Source organism: Balaenoptera ricei, chromosome 2 (genome assembly GCF_028023285.1).
Source record: "Balaenoptera ricei isolate mBalRic1 chromosome 2, mBalRic1.hap2, whole genome shotgun sequence".
Classification (NCBI taxonomy): domain Eukaryota; kingdom Metazoa; phylum Chordata; class Mammalia; order Artiodactyla; family Balaenopteridae; genus Balaenoptera; species Balaenoptera ricei.
The window spans coordinates 10,055,086-10,074,963 of record NC_082640.1 but is presented as its reverse complement, the minus strand read 5'-3'; the positions used below and the strand labels follow the sequence as shown (position 1 = coordinate 10,074,963).

The 19,878-nt window shown below is 40.2% G+C and overlaps 1 non-coding gene across 1 annotated transcript; it reads right to left on the bottom strand.

The window, feature by feature from the left end:
* Positions 1–4,906: 4,906 nt before the first annotated feature.
* On the bottom strand, positions 4,907–4,979 carry TRNAE-UUC (transfer RNA glutamic acid (anticodon UUC)). Its single transcript has one exon. It is a non-coding gene; the product is annotated as a tRNA-Glu (tRNA).
* Between the last annotated feature and the right edge of the window lie 14,899 nt (positions 4,980–19,878).

The following is a 19,878-nucleotide window of genomic DNA, read 5'->3' as shown; positions in this document are numbered from 1 at the left end:
CACCCTGATCTCAGAAGTCCAGTCTCCAGAACCATGAGAAATAAGTTTCTGTTGTTTATAAGCCACCAGTTTATAGTACTCTGTTATAGAGCCTGAGCTGACAGAGACACCAACTTTACAGACGGAGACGTTGCTGAAGATCACGTGTCCAGCAAAAGGCCAGCCCAGCTGTGAGTGAGGAGGGATTTCTGGGTCCTTCCATGATGTGACACTGCCTCTTGGAAATTGGTGTTAGAAGATCCGAGGAATAAACGGTTGATGTGAAATCAAAAGACACGGGTTTGAGTGCAGGTCTGGTTACCTCCTACTCCTATGCCCTGAACCCCTGTTCCATTTTCTGTCCTGTGGGAAAGTACAGGATCACTGGAGGGATCGAATAAAAAATGCATGGTGCCAAGCTTGTAACGATCCCTCGACCCCTCCACAAAACCCCACAAAGCTATTAAAAATGTTTAAGTTGCCTGCATTTTGCATCTGACAAGTTCATTAATTAAGCACTCTCTGTACAAGGGGTGGTCTGGAAGGAGAGAGGGGAGAAAGCCTGGGTGCAAGAGCTCTGGGAATGCTGCTGCCTTGGTCTTTATGGTTTTAGCAATAACAAAAGAGCAGAACCTTAACAAAGAAAACGAAAGAACTTCCCATGATATCAAGTAGTTCCTTTATTTGTAAATGAATGGGTGGAATAATTAAAGAAAAATCACAACTGCTTTCTTAGAACGTGAATTCACTGATTTGTCAGCAAATACTTAACGATGATGCAATATATACCAGCCACCATTCCAGGGGCAAGTTGAAAGCAGCACAGACAAGCTCCTTTCTCTTCTGGGTCTTACCTTCCAGTGAGGGAACAGAGACAATAAAGAAATCATGCAAGAGTACACAAGAAATCACTAGTGTTATGATGAGAAAAAAAAAAACCAGGGAGAGGCCAGCTAGAAAGACGGAGAGGCTTCCTTAGATTGGAAGGCGAGAGAAGGCGTCTGGGAGGAGGTGATGTTTGTACCACATCCTGAATAAGGAGGCAGCCGTGCAAGCAAGGGGGGGATCAAGCAGCCAGGGAGTCAGACAAGCATCTTGACTCTCTGTGCCAATGGAGAGAAACATTGAAATGAGCATTCTAAAAAATTGGGGCTAATTCAAAAGTGATAAATATTTGTCCTTGAATATATTGTTAAAGATACACATCCAGAAGGCTGATGCATTCTCCTCATGGCACACCTGCATCTCAGAAACTCAGATTTGGTTCACTACTCCGGGTCCTGCCTGGGCAGGTGCAGAAGGCGTATGGGGTGTCTGTGAAAACACACGGTTACAAGCCAGGTGCAACCACAGTCCCCATGGAGCGAGACCTGTGAGATGTCCTGAAGGATTAGGCTTCCTGAAGGGAGTGCCTTATTCTCTCTGTTTAGGAGGAGAAGGATAGAGGCTGAGAAGTTAGCTTAGGTTGAATGAAGACCCAAGTTTGGCTATAGCAACTGGCAAGCAAAGTTTGGGGCCAATGACCAGATAGGTTTGGCTGAAGCAAGAGATTTTCCGAGGGACTAAAGAGAAAGGGCCATAGTGAAAGAGGATGGGGGTTTTGATGGAGGGCATCCAAGGGTGAGCTGAGGCATTTGGATTTCACGGGGCAGGTGGTGGAGGGCCTTGGTAGTGCTTGGAAGTGGATTTGTTGTAGACGGGACACCCACACGTGTCCATCTCCCTGCAGGAGGATGCCAGGGCCTGTTCCCTCCCTCTCACCCCCATCCCTCCCCTTCATCCCTCCCCTACCAGTAGGACCAGTCTGGGAAGCTGGGCTCATGCCTCACTTGTCTGGTTAAATATGCTCCACCTTCCAGATGTAATGGTCCCCTCCCCTGAGTGCCCAGGTTTATAAGGCAAAGGTTGCCATGACAACGGCACAGCGGAACTATCCAGTAGGATTTACACCCAGCCATGCCAGAGAAGGCTAATGTTTGGAGTGTCCATCAGTTAGTGGAAATTAGGGACAAGCCTCATGCTCGGGTCAGTCTTGGAAGGTAAACAGAAGCTTCCATCTGACAGGAAACAAACAGAGGCCCAGAAACCAGGCTGGCACTCAGCAGTTGGTGGACATTGGTCAGGGATCCGGTTTCCTTGCTTATTCCCTTTCAAAAGTTAAAGTTGCACTGTGATATTTGTCACTTAAAATCTTTCACTGCTTTCTCATTTCTTTTTTCTTTTTTTTTATTAATTAACTAATTTATTTATTTTTGGCTGCTTTGGGTCTTCGTTGCTGCATGCGGGCTTTCTCTAGTTGTGGCGAGTGGGGGCTACTCTTAGTTGCAGTACGCAGGCTTCTCATTGCGGTGGCTTCTGTTGTTGTGGGGCACAGGCTCTAGGTGCGTGGGCTTCAGTAGTTGTGCAAGCAGGTTCAGTAGTTGTGGCTCGTGGGCTCTAGAGCGCAGGCTCAGTAGTTGTGGCACACAGGTTTAGTTGCTCCACGGCATGTGGGATCTCCCCGGACCAGGGCTTGAACCCGTGTCCCCTGCACTGGCAGGCGGATTCTTGACCACTGCTCCACCAGGGAAGTTCTGCTTTCTCGTTTCTATACTGACTTGCCCTCGTACACTCTCTCTCTTTCTCGTTATCTGTCACCCTACAGTTTTTCCTGGGATGAAATTCAGTCCTGCTACATTCCCAAAGCCACTCCAACCTCATGCAGAGATCAGGAGGGGTAAGTGGGCCTCCCGTATCTGGTCTTTTAGTAGAGATGTGATTAAGCCTCAAACCTAAAGTTTGGAAAGAAAAAAAAAGTAATTCTAGCTACAGTTATTTTCCAATCGCTTTGCAAACCTCTCTCTCCTTCTCTGTCATTCATTCACAAAAATAAGCAGGTTCCTTTTAAAATTCTTTTGTCTTAGTGGCTCTTTTCAGGAATTTGGGGCGTGGCTTTCAAACGGCACCTCTAAATTCCAATTACTCTGCCACACTCGCCATGCAACTGTAGGTGAGCCATGATTCTTTAGTAAAGGGAAGGATGTATTTCAGGAAGGCTGCTGTGGTTTTTGTCAGCAGCTGTTGAGGGGAAATGCACACCATAGTCTTAGCTATAATACTTACCAGTATGTCTCTATGATTGTAATATAGCAACTCATACTATACTAAATGGTCACCAAAGGAAACATATGCTTGATTTGTGCATTTCAAAGAAAAGTAACCTCAAGTGAATTATATTCGATTTGCATGTAAGCATTTCTGTCTCTGTTAATATGCTGATCAGGCAAAATTACAAACTAGCTAGTTATATACCCTCACATCTCCTTTGGGGGCCCTCCTTCCCCAAATTCAAAGCTGAACCTCCTTTTCTGTGCCAAGTACTCTCATTCTCCTCAAACCCATCTGGGCAGAAAATAAGTGATGGATTATTTTAACAAATAGCCAAACGCATATTCAGAGCTAAGTGATCTGATAAGATAATCCAATTCACCCAGAAGTGAGAATCACTAATAAGCATATCTCTCTGAGAACTATTAGTATCCTAGAAAAGGTATAGCAGCAATAATAACAAAAGAAAAAAGAAAGAAAGAAAGAAAGAAGAAAGAAAAGGATACATTCATGAGATTAGTCATTGGAACATTATTTGCAATAGCAAAAGATTGGAAACAACTCAAATATTTATCAATACAGGCAGAACTAGTTGAAAACTCTGATACATGTATGCAATGGAGTACTAGACAGCTATAAAAAGAAATGAGAAATGTTTTTATATGCTGTTATAAATTAATCTTTAAGATATTTTATTAAGTGAAAAAAGTAAGATTAAAAAAACCCCTGTATATAATATACTACCTTATAATTGAAAAAGGAGGGATAAGAATGCATATATATATATACATGTATATATATCCATACATATGTATTTACATATAATAAAGATACATATATATATATAATAATCCCAAACCTAACAAAAATCACTGAAGTGGGAAAGAAGAAAGAGAATGGAGAAGATAGAGAAGGTAGACTTCTCTGAATATACTTTGCTTTGTAGCTGCAATTTAGAAACCAACTGAGTGTTTTATCAAATTATAAAACAAAATTAAATTTAATAAGCAATTCCTAAAAGAAAAAAGAAAACCAAAATGAATGAATGAACCCAACCAGGTATCAAATTGATGGCATAACCACACTGAGGAGAATGATTTCAAATGGCTTTAAACTCTGATTTGTCTATACATCCCTAGAGAATTATACCCTAAAAACAAAACAACAAAACCGTTAAAAAATCTTGAACGGGTTTTAGTAATCATATTGTTAGGAATAATATTGATGTTGCTAGTCTAAACTTATTAAAGACATATTATCAGGTAGCACAATCACATTGATTTTGTTAATGTCATTAGGAACTAATCTCAGTGTAAGAAAAAGGTGTACAAATGTAAAATCATAGGGATTAAGTAAAAACCCTGGAATCCTAAATTTTAATTGGTAACCTTGGTATGAGCTCATGAAGTAATTTCTCTTTAAAAAAAAATGTATACCCTGGTTCAGCCCTAGACCTAGAAATAATGACCAACTCATTATTAACGAGTGCTTTTGTGGGCAGGTTGTGGTCTCCAGTATCACATTTCACATCTGAGAACTAGCATTTCTTAGATAGATGGCTGATTCCAGGTCTGGGCAAAAAATATAAAAGATGAACAAGTAAGTAAGTAAGTTATCAAAAGGAACTTCGAGGTGACTTGAAGAGGCTACTGCTGGTGAAAGACAGGGCAACTTGAGTATTGATAAGAATAATAGTGGCAATGGATTGGAATATACCAAACATGTATAAATCAATGAAATCATAGTAATACTAATAAAAGATTCTTTCAGGGGTGCTCATGAACCAACTGGTGACTTAATTTTTTGGGGGGGCTGCCTCATATGCCTTGCGAGATCTCAGTTCCCTGACCAGGGATCGAACCTGGGCCCCCTGCAGTGAAAGTGCCAAGTCCTAACCACTGGACCACCAGGGAAGTCTCACTGGGGACTTAAGAAACTAGTAAATAGAGGAAAAGAGTCAAGAATATTTGGTTTCTCAGAGGTACGTTTATCCTGTGTCTTCCACCTCTTAGGTGAAAGAGAAATAATAGAACAAAAATATGATTCTGTGATCCTGAATGAAGTAATGGATCCAGCCAATAATCATCAATGGCAGCTAACATCACAACATGAGAGGCAATCTGATATTTTGTGTCTCTTGATGGAAGTACACAATACCACGTATGAAGTATTGTTGCCAAGAGATGGAACCTGAACTTGATCAAATATCTAGACTTAATTACCAGGAAATACAGGGGACAGTGGAATACATTCCATGACACCACGCGGATACAATCAGCAAAACCCCAAACCTGAGAAACTTTACAGCTTTTTTGATGAATACATTGCAAAGAAAAATGGAGGGAAAGAGGGAAACGTACACAAGTAAAGTGACGTAAGAGACATATCAACCATCTGTAATGGGTGGTCCTTGTTTAAGTTCTACATAGAAAAAAAACCCCAAACTATAAAGAAGTCTTTTAAGACACTCCAGGAAATTTGAACACTAATTGGATTTTTGATGATGTTGAGGGACTATTGTTCAGTTTATTTCTGGTGTGATAATAGTGTGGTATGTTTTAAAAAAGAAGTCCTTCTAGAGATTCAAACAGAAGTCCTTACTTGTAAGTACTTATTTTATATACTTACTTATATAAAATCCTATTATTATGTGTAGGCCTTGTGGGGGCGGGTACTAATCCAGTAGCATGTGGGTTGGTGGGGTTTTATTATATTATTCTCTCTGCTTTTGTGTATGTTTGAAACTTCTCATAATAAAACAGTTAAAAATAGTATAACAGAGAGAGGGAAAACAATTTGACCCAGAGAATAGATAGCAGTCATTTCAGTCCTTGGAGGCACCAGGAAGAATGCTTTCCTGGGGCCCTCAAATCATGCAGAAGTGACCAAATGGTCTGCTTTTGCCAGACATCCCTGCTCAGGAAATTCGTCTTTGACAGCTCTATTTCACTGTGCAGTTCTGTGTCCTTCTTCTGATTCCCTAAAAATTGGTGTCTGTGACTCTCTGTACAGCCCTGGCGAACCCCACGTGGGCTGTTCATCAAGTTTGCTGAACTGTCACACAGTCTAGGGGTCACTGATCCTCCCCGGACTCTGCTCAGTGCTATTGATTCCTGCCTGCTGCCCTGTGGTCTTGTGACCTCCTGCAGTGCCTGGTGGCCTGCGTTTCCTGCCCCTCAATGAGCACTCTTGCCTGCTCCATGGTTTCGCGTGCCGCGGGGAGTGCAGTGTGATACCTAGTAAAGTCTCCAGCAACAATAGGGTTCAAGGTTGGCCCCCGCTGCAGAGGAGTTAAGCCTTATCTGCTTTCAGCACCACTCTCCCTGTGGTACTTAGCCAGACTTGTGGAAGGTTTTCAGAGCAATCGTTTTGCAAGCTGTTGCTGCTAACCCTGGCTCTAGCCCCAGAGACGACCTTTCTCCAGGCTGGATTATTTATGTGTATCCTGCAGCCTCACTAGGGAAGTGTGTTTTGGCCCTCAAACAAAGATTACTGTCTCCTCTATGACCTCAAAATACTTCCTTGCACATGGCTGTCCACTGGGATGCTTTGCTGAAGTTTGCTGACTTTTTATTTTAGTTGCTTGGGATTGTTTCATTCCTAAGGTACCAGGGGTATCACTTTGGGGATACTTAGTACAAACAATTTTAAAAATACGTGCTACAGATATGGGTGCAGTTTTCAAAGCCGAGTCCCAGAAGTCTCTGGAGCCATGGACAGTGGCACTGACCAAGGTAAAGAGGACAGAATGTATTCTAGGATTTGGAACTAGTATGGCATAGCAGTTAGGACCATGGCCATTGGCAGGCCTGACCTGGGTTTAGAAATGAGCTCTGCCATAGCAGTGTGATTTTGAAAAATCAGCTAACTCCACAGAGCTTGAGTTTCCTTAGCTTGATTATAGTACTTGTCTCGGGGCAGGGGTGTTGTTGGAAAGAGTAAAAGAGAGAGACATGATGGGTATGCTTACCACAGAGTGACTGCTCATTATATAGTAATTATTCAGATAGTATTACAAACTAATCACAGTATATAGTCATAGTTCTTACAATGACAGCTTTCAAAACTCATAGCACTTCATACACACGTCTAATATAACTCAATATTTTGTACTGTAATTATTTTATTGAATAGTTTCCTATCCTACACTAAATGGCAGACACTGGCTCTTATTTATTTATTTTTCTCCCTAGTATTCAGCATGTGCCTTGGTACCTAACAGGTACTCAATATTTGTTGCTGGAATGAATGGTTGCCAGGCTTATCAGGAAGAAGTGAAACTGCCTGTTTTTAGTCATAAGACACAGGGCATATGTGCACACTTATGGACTGCCACATCCACGATAAAAATATTGACGTTCTCCAAGCACTGGATTTGCTGTTACTTCTCTTAGAAGTGGCTACAGAAGGTGACTTCGGGGGTTTCCTGTGAACCTTTGCTCCTTCTTCTCTACACTGGGAAGAATATAGAGTAAGGCCGTGTACAAGCTCAGAGGAAAATGAGCTGCTGTTTTTCACATCCATAAAGGCTGCTGAACTGTGGTCTGAAGGACATTAATTTTGTGGTTTTCCTTGTAGTATGTGGGCTTCCATAGTTTTATATTTATAGCCTAGGATTTTCTGGGATTTTTCTCAGATGCTCTGACTTTAGTGTTTTGTTCTTCTGGGGTGTCAGAAAGGGAGCACCTCATGTTTGAGGTGCACCTGTGATGGTGTAGTCAGGTCAGTGGAGAATCTTGCATCAGACTCATAACTGAGATGGGGGGCAAAGACAGCTTGATCAGCCTTTCTCTATAAAAACATAACTTTTGTTAAAATAAGAACATAACCATCAATCCTTAATTAACTGCAGTCACATGGTTATTTACTTGGAGTGAAAACACTATTTGAAGCAAGATTTAAAGAAATATATCTATTCTTTCTTCTTGACTCTACAGTTTTCATAAGGCTCACCCACTTTATACCCTAGGGATTGGACCTATTCCCTAGACCATGCCTCTCTTCTGGGCAGAGACCCTCTGCTGACTCGACCAGGTTCCCCTGCAGTTAGCAGAGCCTTCCCCTGCTCCAAGGGGGGTCTGGGTGTGAGTCAAGTTCTCCTGTCTACTTACTGACTATAAAATGACACCACAAATTAACAAAACACAAAAAATACCTCCATAGCCTTTTATTCCAGGCACTTGAGAAAAGCATAAAAACTTACTGCCTCAAACTACCCTTGTTCCCCTACAGACGTAACACCTTAAAATACTTTAATACTTCAGATTTTTCTGGGAATAATTTAATATCCCACTGCACTTTTTTCCACTGTGCATTTATATCTTTAAACACACACACACACACACCAACCACAACCCAATAATTAGATGGAATTTCAATCTTTTCTGGCATTTTAAAAACTTTTAGTGTCCACATTACTCTTTCAAGGAAGGAAGCATCTCTGAAGGGTGCAGAAACTTTGCTCCAGGACCATTTCCTGCGGATGCAAATCAGCACCTTGTTGGATGGAGACAGATTTTCCTGAAATTCAGAAAGTCAGCTTCAGTAACTTCCAAGTTCTTCTCTTTTGGAGACCTTATTAGTTTAAGTCACTTCCATGTTTTCTAAAGAAACACACCCAGCGTATATAAAATATACAATTTTAAAAGCAAATTCCCATATTGCTGTCTCCAAAGACTGAGACGTGTTCTGTACATCTTGCCAATTCCACCATGGTAACATTGATTCTCTTATTCTCCCGGGAGGATAAGGAAATAGAGGAACAGGAGCATATATATCATATGATTTAGATGCAACCTTTATTGACAAACCCAAGTGATGACTTCAAGGCATTGGCGGAGGAAGTCCAGGAGCGATGTCCTGATTAAACATCCTCAACTAAAGTCAGGCTTCTGCATAAATGCTATTATGTGTCACTGCTGGATTTCTCCTTTAGCACAACTGAAAATAAATTGCTTATATTGTACCCGTTATCCCACCTTAAATGAAATTCCTCTAATATAGCAGAAGTAGGGCTGCCTTGCCCCTGAAAAATTGTGAAGTAGATAAAGTTTATTTTTGCTACCATCTTACCATCCCTCTCCTCTGTCCTGATTTCCTGTAGTCATTCCTCAGGCTCTAGCCTGTGTCCGATTCCCAAGGGCCTCCTTGCTGTCAGTTAATAATAGCTTTCGATGCTCTTATTCTTCTCAGAGTTTTTTGCATTTTAATAAGGCCCCCAGGGATTAAAATGCCTCCAAAACCAAAAGAGTGAATCTCTAATGGTGGAATTTTAGGTATCTATGACAGGCGTGGTGGGAGATTTTATGGGGAGGGTTCTCTCAGAAGGCAAACACCCTGACAGCCTTCAACTCCACTGACTTGGTACGGTTGGCCCTACAAAGGAGGACAGGAATGTGAATTAATCAGCAAGGAAGTACTGAACTTTATTGAAAAGAAAACCTTAAACCTTTGTTAATTATAACAATGTTTTAATCAGTTTTCCAATAAATGAATATATGGTAACACTGGAAGCATTTTCCAGCTGGGAAAATTATACAATATCTTAGGGAAAGTCTCTTTAGTGTCGGTGCAATAGGAAATCTGAGATTTTTGAGATGGAAATGCTTCGTAATCTGTGTTCCAGGTCTTATCCTCTTACTGAACGAGGCAATCACGTTGACACAGAGTAGAATCCTGGGATTAACTCTTAGGTACAGGCCTGAAATGATAATAATAAACCTCATACTGGACTGTTGTTTCCAACATACATTTTGTACATGGACAAAAGAGAAAAAAGCCAGAATATTCTTCTCACCATTGTCTAGCACAAGAGGATGTCAGATTCCTGCACTTTATCTGGACCACTCTATCGCCCTTTTTTTTCTCCCCCTGCTAAGTAAACAGTGGAGCTTCATCCATTATTCAGCTATCAGAGACTGCCAGGATTTTCTGGCTGTGGAACTTGGGAGTTCTTACATTTCTTTAAAAATGTGGAAAAATGTATTTGCAAAACTGCTGGAAAGGAAAATGAAGAAAGATATCAACTCCTGCAATATAATTAATCCTTGTATCTCCCCCAGAGGGCTGACTTGAGTTTTTCTTTAGTAATGGGAATTTAGTTTTATTTCTTTTTTTGGTTGTCATTATTCACACTTAACTACCTGTGGCAAGTTCTAGGGAGGAGAGAGACTATTGTAAACAGGTTTGGGGCACAGAGGAAGGAAGGGCTTTTAAATAATGCCCTGTGAGAACCAGCACAGAGCAGCCAGCCGTGCCCGGCTCTACCTTAGAGCTGTAAACACAGCCCCTCCCAGCCAACCAAGTGTTACACATTCTCCTTTTACAGCTCTGGGGAAGGCTTCCTATAATGTTTTCCACGTTGAATGCTGAAGTTTGAAGTCTTCTTTTGGAGAGATTTTCTAGGTCAAAAGTTGCAGGTATAAGAATATTGAAAGGAATGTAAAATCTTGTGCATGGAAATATGTATATTTTATTGCTTTCATCTTTGCAGCCAGAGATGGTGACCTCTACACTTGGAAGCACAGAACACGCCTCACAGGGAGGGGACTGAAATGCACCAGGGATGAGGAGACGAGAGCAGGAGCCTCCCAAACACTTGAAATGGACCCCAGTCTCCACTTCTGGCTGACGGCTTCTATAGGCTTCTGAGAAACCACAGAGCCTGAAGTGCTGTCTTGCTTACATTTTGCTGCCATCAGTGGAGGGGAGAGGGTGCAAAGGGCTCTGGACGTATGGACAGAAGACCTGGTTTAAGGTCAGCAATTCCATTTGCTGTGCCTCCTAGAGCGGACATCTTCAGCTAGGGGATTCACCGCACCCTCACATTTTGTAAAAGATTTTTTGTTTTTGGTAAATTACAGAACACTATTGGAGTATAAGGTATTCGAATGATGGAAAGTCAGCCCAATCTACATCAATGAAACTGGAACGTATTATTAAATGTGATAGAGCGCACTTAGAATAGACATAGGTGAGCCCGCTGGTACACGACGAAAAGGAAGCAAACTCATGCCCCCCCCCTTTTTTTTGATAAAATGATTTCTGTTAGAGGACTGCGTGACTGTAAACTTGATGTAATCATAATTTTAAAAATCATGGAAAAATTCTCTCATGGTGGAATGTAGGTGTTCAGGTAGAAATAATGGTGACACTGAGGAAGCACTTGGTATATGTGGGGAAAAATATTGAGAGGAGAGATCCATAGCTTGTGAACAACCATACATCAAAGACGGCATCATTAACTCAAAGAGAAGAGGATCTCGGGGAAAGTTACAGAGTCTTGTATAGTTCACTTTATTCTTCAATGGCTGCTTGAAGACAAAGAAGGTGTCTGTGCAGATCCAGGCGGACTGGGCAATGAGACTGATGAACAATCAAGATTTAACATAGAGTCCAATGGAAACAAACACCTGAGCACTCGTAAGTCAGGTACAAGGGGGAGGGTGTATAAAGAGAAATATTGGGGATTCTTACAATTTAATGGGGAGATAAAAGCATAAACAACTAAAATGAGGTGCAATAAATAAGACAGATAATATGAGACTTATGATTTAAGAATAACATTATATGCGTGAAAGGAGTCAAAAGGTACAAACTTCCAGTTATAAAATAACTAAGTCACGGGGATGTGACGTACAGCATGATGACTAAAGTTAACAATACTGTCTTACATATTTGAAAGTTGCTAAGAGAGTACACCATTTTTACAAAATTTTTTTGTTTTCTGTGAGAGTGATTCTTTTTACTTTTTTTTTTTTAATTTAATTAATTAATTAATTTTTGGCTGTGTTGGGTCTTCGTTTCTGTGCGAGGGCTTTCTCTAGTTGCGGCAAGCGGGGGCCACTCTTCATCGCGATGCGCGGGCCTCTCACTGTCATGGCCTCTCCCGTTGCGGGGCACAGGCTCCAGACGCGCAGGCTCAGTAGTTGTGGCTCACGGGCCTAGTTGCTCCGCGGCATGTGGGATCTTCCCAGACCAGGGCTCGAACCCGTGTTCCCTGCATTGGCAGGCAGATTCTCAACCACTGCGCCACCAGGGAAACCCGCTAAGAGAGTACATCTTAAACACTGTCATCACAAGAAAAAAATTCTGTAACTATGTATGGTGATGGATACTAACTAAACTTATTGTGGTGATCATTTCACAATATATACAAATATTCGATTACTATGTTGTATAATTGAAACCAATATAATGTTATATGTCAATTATACATCAATGAAAAAGAACAATAATATAATAATATATATTATATAACATAATTATGTAATTAATAGTAATTATATACTATATGTTATATATTATGTATACCATTTATAAATACTATGGTAGAGGTATCTTATCTTTGTTGGTAACTGCAAATTTAATGGAGATAATGATAAATTTTAACATTCGGCTGAAACAATCAGTTGTGCAAATAAGAACTGAGAAAATTTGTTTTATCAAACATTCATGTGAAATGGAGGTTGAAGGTTTTTGTTAACAAGAAAGCTTTACTTTAACCAGTAGTGTAAATTAGTTACTGAAAATGATAATGACCGAGTTGATAAAAGCATGTTGCCCAGGTCAAAGAAGTTAAAAGTCCTTCAGCACTCTAAAATGACCAGACCCAATATGAGGGACTGTAGTCTTGAGAACGGTGATGAAGGATAAGTGTCTAGGGCATAAAGGGATGACTTGGAAGGGACAGGGTAACAGCATTAAATGGGTCATCAGGCATCTCAATGACTGTACCCATTTTAATTCATAGAGGTGACCAAATGACAACATAGAGAGGCTGATGAGAGTGAAAGAAGATTTTCACAACTTACAGTTCCCGAGAGTAGGGCCTGGCAAGTCTTGCAGGGAAACACCGGTATTATTAGTCGGGAGGCAGCAAAGAGTGAGGGGAAAGCATTGGCCTTTATTGTGTTTTCCATGGGAAAGGGAAGGCAGAACAGGGGAAACAGCTTAGGACTGGCCAGTTTGAACAATCCCAGCAGGCTTTGCGGCCTGGGGGTGTCCCTAGTTGTCTGGTACCTGGCTGTAGTTGATTTAGGGCAGGGGAAATATTGGCTTGGTGGGTGAGAGTTAGATAACAGAGGTTGTTGGGGGTATGGACTCGTGATCTGTTAGTTTGTAGATGAAAAGCATGTTCTTAGGGATTAACTAGCCCTGGAAGGGGCAGTCTCCCAGCCTCGCCCCCTCTGGCCAGCTAGCTCCTCAAGAGGTCAAAGTATCATAAAACATAGAAAATAAAAAAGTATGATTAATACGGCAGGGTCCAAACTGTAGCTCCAGGGTAAGAACTAGGAACCATGAGGAGAAGTTTTGGGGAGACAGGTTTTAGGGGAAAAAAGAAATCTTTCTATGACATAGAGCCATCTAAAAGTGGAACAGATGTCTTTGTCAAATAGGCAATGTCTGAATCCAGATATATTTTGAGATGGAAAAACCAAGTCATTCATGTTGCAGGTAGGATTTCTTCAATGACTGGGAGGCAGGAATAAGGTCCAACTCATAGATTCTATTATTCTATAGTTAATTGTGTGCTTTGTGTATGAAGGAAATTGAATGGCAATTGTTTCCCTTTATGTTCTACTCCTTAACTTCTCACAGATAGAACTCATTTAAAAAGACTAAAATTTAGCAGTGGGAATAAATGGCAGTTTTTTAACATAGTTGTAATAACTGGGGCTCTGTTGGGGAGGATTGGAAGCAAGCCACTGGAAAAAGAACCCCTATTTTAGTGCCAATTAAGTGGAAGCCAAGTGGCCAGAAGCCTTAGTTAAAAACAATGGGCTGACCTTGAGTTCTCTTGAGAAACTAGGGATTATAAGATTTGTGTTGGCAGCGTCCTTCTCTGAGGTCATTCTTCCACTAGAAATTTATAGAGCCTTTGCTTTGCCTGGTCCACTGGGGACTTCACAGTGTGTCAGGACCATCTTTTGAACCAGTTTATCTATTAGTTCTCATTTAAATGTGCTCCCATTAAATATTAAAAGATTCTAATGGTTAGTCAGATTCTCAGTTTCCTCTTTCATAAAATGAAGGGGTTGTACTAGAATGATCTATAAATTTCCTTTGATCCTAAAATTCCTTGACTCCACCATGCTGTTCTTTGAGGTACTCTTAAAAAGTCTGCTCCTTGGATCGACTCAAGTCACACGAACTGAACCTAATGTACATAGCACAGGGAACTCTACGCAATACTCTGTAATGACCTGTATGGGAATAGAATCTAAAAAGAGTGGATATATATATACATATAAATGTATAACTGATTCACTTTGCTGTACAGCAGAATCTAACATAACATTGTAAATCAACTATACTCTAATAAAAATTAATTAAAAAAAAAGTCATACAAGTTAGTCTTTGTGGTTGGCAGTAGACTGTGTGTCTGTCCAGCATTGTTCAGGTGATTTGTGTGCTATAAGGTAGGTAGCATGGCTCTTATTTATAACCAAAGAAGCTGAGACTCAGGCAGATTAATCAAGTGTCCAAAATCACACAGCTAACAAGGGGAAGATTAGGAGAAGCTAAACTTTGCCTGTGTAACTCTCCCTGTCTTATTGCAGAGTTCTGTGTTATAGGGATGAGCATTAAAAGCATCCAGTGAGTGATGCTGGGACTGCCATTCTTTGTTTGACAGTAAAGTCACTGTCTTCGGGCTTGGAAGTATTGATCATTGCATCTGAGATCTGAGAATTGAAGTTAGGGACTCTGGTTCCTTTGCATCCCTCCCCAGTTAAGAGTTTGTTTTCTTCTGGCTGGGGTGTGAAAAGGAGACACCAGAAAGGAGAAAAGTTATACTTGAAAATTCATGGAAGTATTTGGATTTTTCTTCCATTTAATTATGTTTTTTCTCCACAAGTTCTATACCATTTTTTGTTTGCTCCAGTTCTACTTAAGGCAAGAAGAAAACACTTTCACTGCTAAAATTCTGTTTTGATATGCTTGGACAGGCACCTGCCTTGCTTTTAAAATTCATATGAGCTCAGGATACCTTTCAAATTGGGTACTTTATGGCTGTGAAGATTATTTGAGAATCCTGGACATGCAGGATTCAATTAGGGCATTTGAACTCCTATCCAACGCTAGGAAACAGGCTATTTCCATTTGCGGGTCTTCTGATACTCATAGAAATGATAGGAAATTAGCGTTTCTTCTCAGAGATGGGTTACTGTCTCTCCATTCATTTTTATGAATCATGTTGTCCCCATAACTGAAAATGTGTCACTGAGTGTGTTATTGCCATGAAACCCCCCCAACTCTACTTATTTTACAATCAACAAGCCAGTTGTGTGGGATATGGTTCTTTGTAATGCACGAAAGATGGAGAGCAGGAGGCTCTGTCAATGCTATGAATTGGTGATGTTTAGGCACAAACATCTGTTGAATTGTCTGGATTTTAGATACTAACCAACAGGGCTACACGGTTAGTGCAGTCACGTGCTCAGAATTAAACGTGGAGGGGGAAGTTAGATTAAGCATTCTCGAACCTGGGGAATTCAGTATATAGGTCTGCTTTTACTGTGTATGCCTTTATTTTCGAAAACTTAATGAAAGTTTTTCACATCTGATTTCCACTATATACTTGTGAAAAACAACTTTGAGATGTGTGTGTGTGTGCACACGTGACACAGTTTTGAGGGGAGCAGGATGGGGCCAGTGAGACAGTTAGCAAAGTGGTTAAGCACATAGGTTTTAAAGTTAGATAACTTTTGGGCAGGAATACCTCACTTTTTTTTTTTTTTAATTAATTAATTACTTATTTATTTTTGGCTGCGTTGGGTCTTCGTTTCTGTGCGAGGGCTTTCTCTAGTTGCGGCGAGCGGGGGCCACTCTTCATCGCGGTGCGTGGGCCTCTCACCATCGCGGCCTCTCTTATTGCGGAGCACAGGCTCCAGACGCGCAGGCTCAGTAGTTGTGGCTCACGGGCCTAGTTGCTCCGCGGCATGTGGGATCCTCCCAGACCAGGGCTCGAACCCGTGTCCCCTGCATTGGCAGGCAGATTCTCCACCACTGCGCCACCAGGGAAGCCCTACCTCACTTTTATTAACTGCAAAATGGAGTAATAGAATTGCCTATTTCATAAGGTCTTACAAGAATTAAGTAAGATAATGAATGCATGTAACGTACTTAGTGTCATACCTGGCACAGGGCACACACCCATGTTTGCATAATTAAATGAAACGCTAGTTGCTCTTCTTTATCAATATTCATCATCATCACCACCATCATCGTCACCATCATCATCACCACCATCATCACCACCATCATCATCACCACCATCATCACCATCATCATCACCACCATCATCATCACCATCATCATCACCACCACCATCATCATCATCACCACCATCACCACCATCATTACAACCATCATCACCATCTCCTTTGTTACGGTATTTCAAAACACAAAAGGACTTTGAAACCCTTTGGGAATAGCTTTCTTCTTTAAATTTATCTTCTAACTGATATTTACTGTATTAGGAGCAAATGAAGTAGTGTGTATATGAGTGTGATCGTGAATGTAAGTATATGTGTATGTTTTAGCAGATCCAGGTGTTAAAAACTCTATTTGGTCTTATTAGACTTCACTTAAATTAATTGCTTCATTTGTTGAACTAATGCCTGGTATTCACAGAATAATTTCTTTTCTCCCTTTTACATATACAAATAAACTATTGAATATGTTGTTACAGTGAATGCTAAAATAATGACTAATACACAAGGGGCCAATTTAGCAGGAACTCTTCATCATGGCTTCCTGCAACTGGACCCCCACTGGAAACATGTAATAATAAATCAGTGATTGCAGATAACAGAGCACTGGAGAATGCAGGCCAACAGAAACCAGCCCCCAACCTCTTCTCAATATAGGTTTTAAGAAACTGAAGTTGTCTTGCTTTATCTTTGTCTTTCCTTTTCCACTTCTCTTGACTCACACCCCACCCAGCAATTCTTAATGGCCAGAGTGCTCAGTAAATGAAGAACCACTTTCTCCCCTCAGGTTGGAACTGATGTTCAATGCTTAGTGTCAGGAGTTTCAGTCGGGTATCTGTTGGGGACAGGTTACAACAAAATCACACACAGTCTTACCTTTTTTATAAGGTCATAATCATATGATTCATTTCTCTCTGTTTGTGCGATCATTAAAAGATATGAAAGTGAAGTTTGTTAAATCGCAAAATATTAAGCACCATGGTCAGCACGGAAGTGTTTTGCTTATGGTATATATAGAAGGGTTGCTGTCTGAACACATCAGCTAATGAACTTAAAAGAAACACAGGGTCAAACCTTGTTCCGACACTAAAGTGCTAATTGGTAATTTGGTAGAGTGGAAGGAGCAGATCTTCGGAATTAGAGGTCTGGATTCTAGGACCATTTCTATCAGTAGCTGGGTGATTAGGCTCTGGACTTCTTGGGAGCCTCGATTCCCTCATTTTAAAAATCAAGAGTTTGGTCACTGATCTCTATAGCTCTTTAATAACACTGTGGCTTGCCTGTGGCATTTCCAGGTGTTTATAATTGTATATAGATGTGGTACTTAGCTGTGGTCCCTTCCTCCCTCGCTCCATTCCTCTTCCCTTCCTTCTCCCTCTCCACCTCTCTCCTTCCCCTCTTTCCCTTTCCTCCCTCCACCTTCTTTTAACACGTCAGCTGAGCAAATACTATGCGTCAACAGCCCTTGCGCTAGATCTAAGTGAACAGAACAGACGTTTTCTTTGCTCTCGTGGGATTTACAGAGCAGACATTTAAAAAATCATATAAATAAAATAATGTTATATTTATCAGATCAAAGAAAGAGAAGTTCACAGTGTGTGCAAGTTGTCACAGGGAGCCTAACTTGTTCTACGGTGGATGGGCAAGAAAAGTGGTTCCGGCAGGATGGCATTTGAGCTTGACGGTGCGGGGGGAGGAGTTAGCTGAGAGAGGCAAGTGTCCTTATTACAGGGAACAGCACCTGTTATATGAAGGCCTCAAGGCAGGGAAAGTAGGGGCAGTGGGAAACTCAAAGAGCCTGGAAAGAAGAGGGCCAGGAAGAGATAGGCTGATGCCTATCAAGCTCGGAAGTTTTCTCTTTATTCTAAGGTCGGTGACAGCAATTGAATGATCTTCAAAATGTTCGTGTTGAAATATAGTATTTCAAATATACAGAAAGTTATAGAATATAATAAACAAAGATCTCTGCATTGACCACTCGACTTTATTAAATTTGGACATTTTGCCATAGTTTCCTCTTTGTAGAGTCATGTGACACTGTGGATGCACGTGAAGGCTGCGTGCATATCTTTCTGATTTCACTCTCTCTCTTTCCAGAGATCATCACATCACCCTGTAGCCTTTGTATCCACCATTCACATTCAGGCTTTTATATTCTCACTAAAACTTTATGTAGCCATAAATAAAATATAATACCATTTTGCAAGGTTTAAAACTTTATATAATTAATATTATACTCTATGATTTTGCAGCTTGCTTTTTTTTCCACAAAACTCTAAGTTTTTGAGATTTATACATTTTGGCAATCAAGTTATTTATTTTTAACTGCTATATTATCTTTTAGTGTGTGAACTGTACTGTTAACATACCACCATTTATTTGTATATGTTTCCATTAATAGACATTTAGGAAATTTTCCAATATTTTGCTGAAACAGACTATGCTGCTAAGAACATTCTTGTATGTGGCTCGTGTAAATACGCAAGAGTTTTTCTAGGAAATATTCCTAGAAGTAGAATTGTTGGATTGAACAGTATGTATTGACTTGCAACAAATTAATTTCCATTGTCTATTTGTCAATCTCATTGCTATATATTTTAATAAGGAAAAGGTATTGAATTTTATCAAATGCCTTTTCTTAATTTATTGAGTTGATAATTTGATTTTTTTCCTTAATCTATTTAGTATTATGTTAATAGATTTTTCAGATGTTGAAATACCCTTTAAATCCTTGTGTACCTATTTGATCTTGATCATGGTTATATTATTATATGATATGTTACTTTTACAAACATCCAAATTTGACTTTTTTTTCCCATCTGTGAATTATTTATTTATTTATTTATTTAACAAACACCTTTACAGTGCTTTGAAGTGTCAAAAACTTTCTATGTACATTTCTTTGACTTACTTTTTAAAAATTAAAATTTTTAGGATTTCTGTAGGTATGTACATACATGAGATTTATCTAATTTTCTTTTATGACATTGATTCTATCTCTTTTGGGTATCAAGCCTTTACCAATATCCCCAAATGGGTTCCTTTTCCTCCTTACCTAACTATGAAAAAGTCAGTAGAAGAGAAGTTATTTGTTTCATGAAAGTTTGGTAAAACTCTTCTCCAACACACTTCTGGTCTGATGACTTTTGGATATGGCGATTTGATTACTAATTTAGTTTTCAAATGGATTATTGATTTATTCAATTATCTATTTCTTCTACACTAAATACAGTAAGTCCCCTACATATGAACCTTCAAGTTGCAAACTTTCAAAGACGCAAACATGCGTTTGCATGTCCGATCACGTAAGTGAGTTCATGTGTCTGGCGTACATTGTCATGTGTGTGCATCCTCTACAAGTGGTTGTGCTTTTGTGTACTGTACAGTACAGTATAGAGTACAGTAGTACAGTATCTTTCTTTCAAGCCCAGGATGTCCTGAAGCAAACATAAAAGCAGCGGTATATAGCCAATTGTGTTAGTTGGGTACCTAGGCTAACTCTGTTGGACTTAACGAACAAATTGGACTTAACGAACCCACTCTCAGAACGGAACTCGTTCGTATGTAGGGGACTTATTGTATTGGTAATTTTTATCTT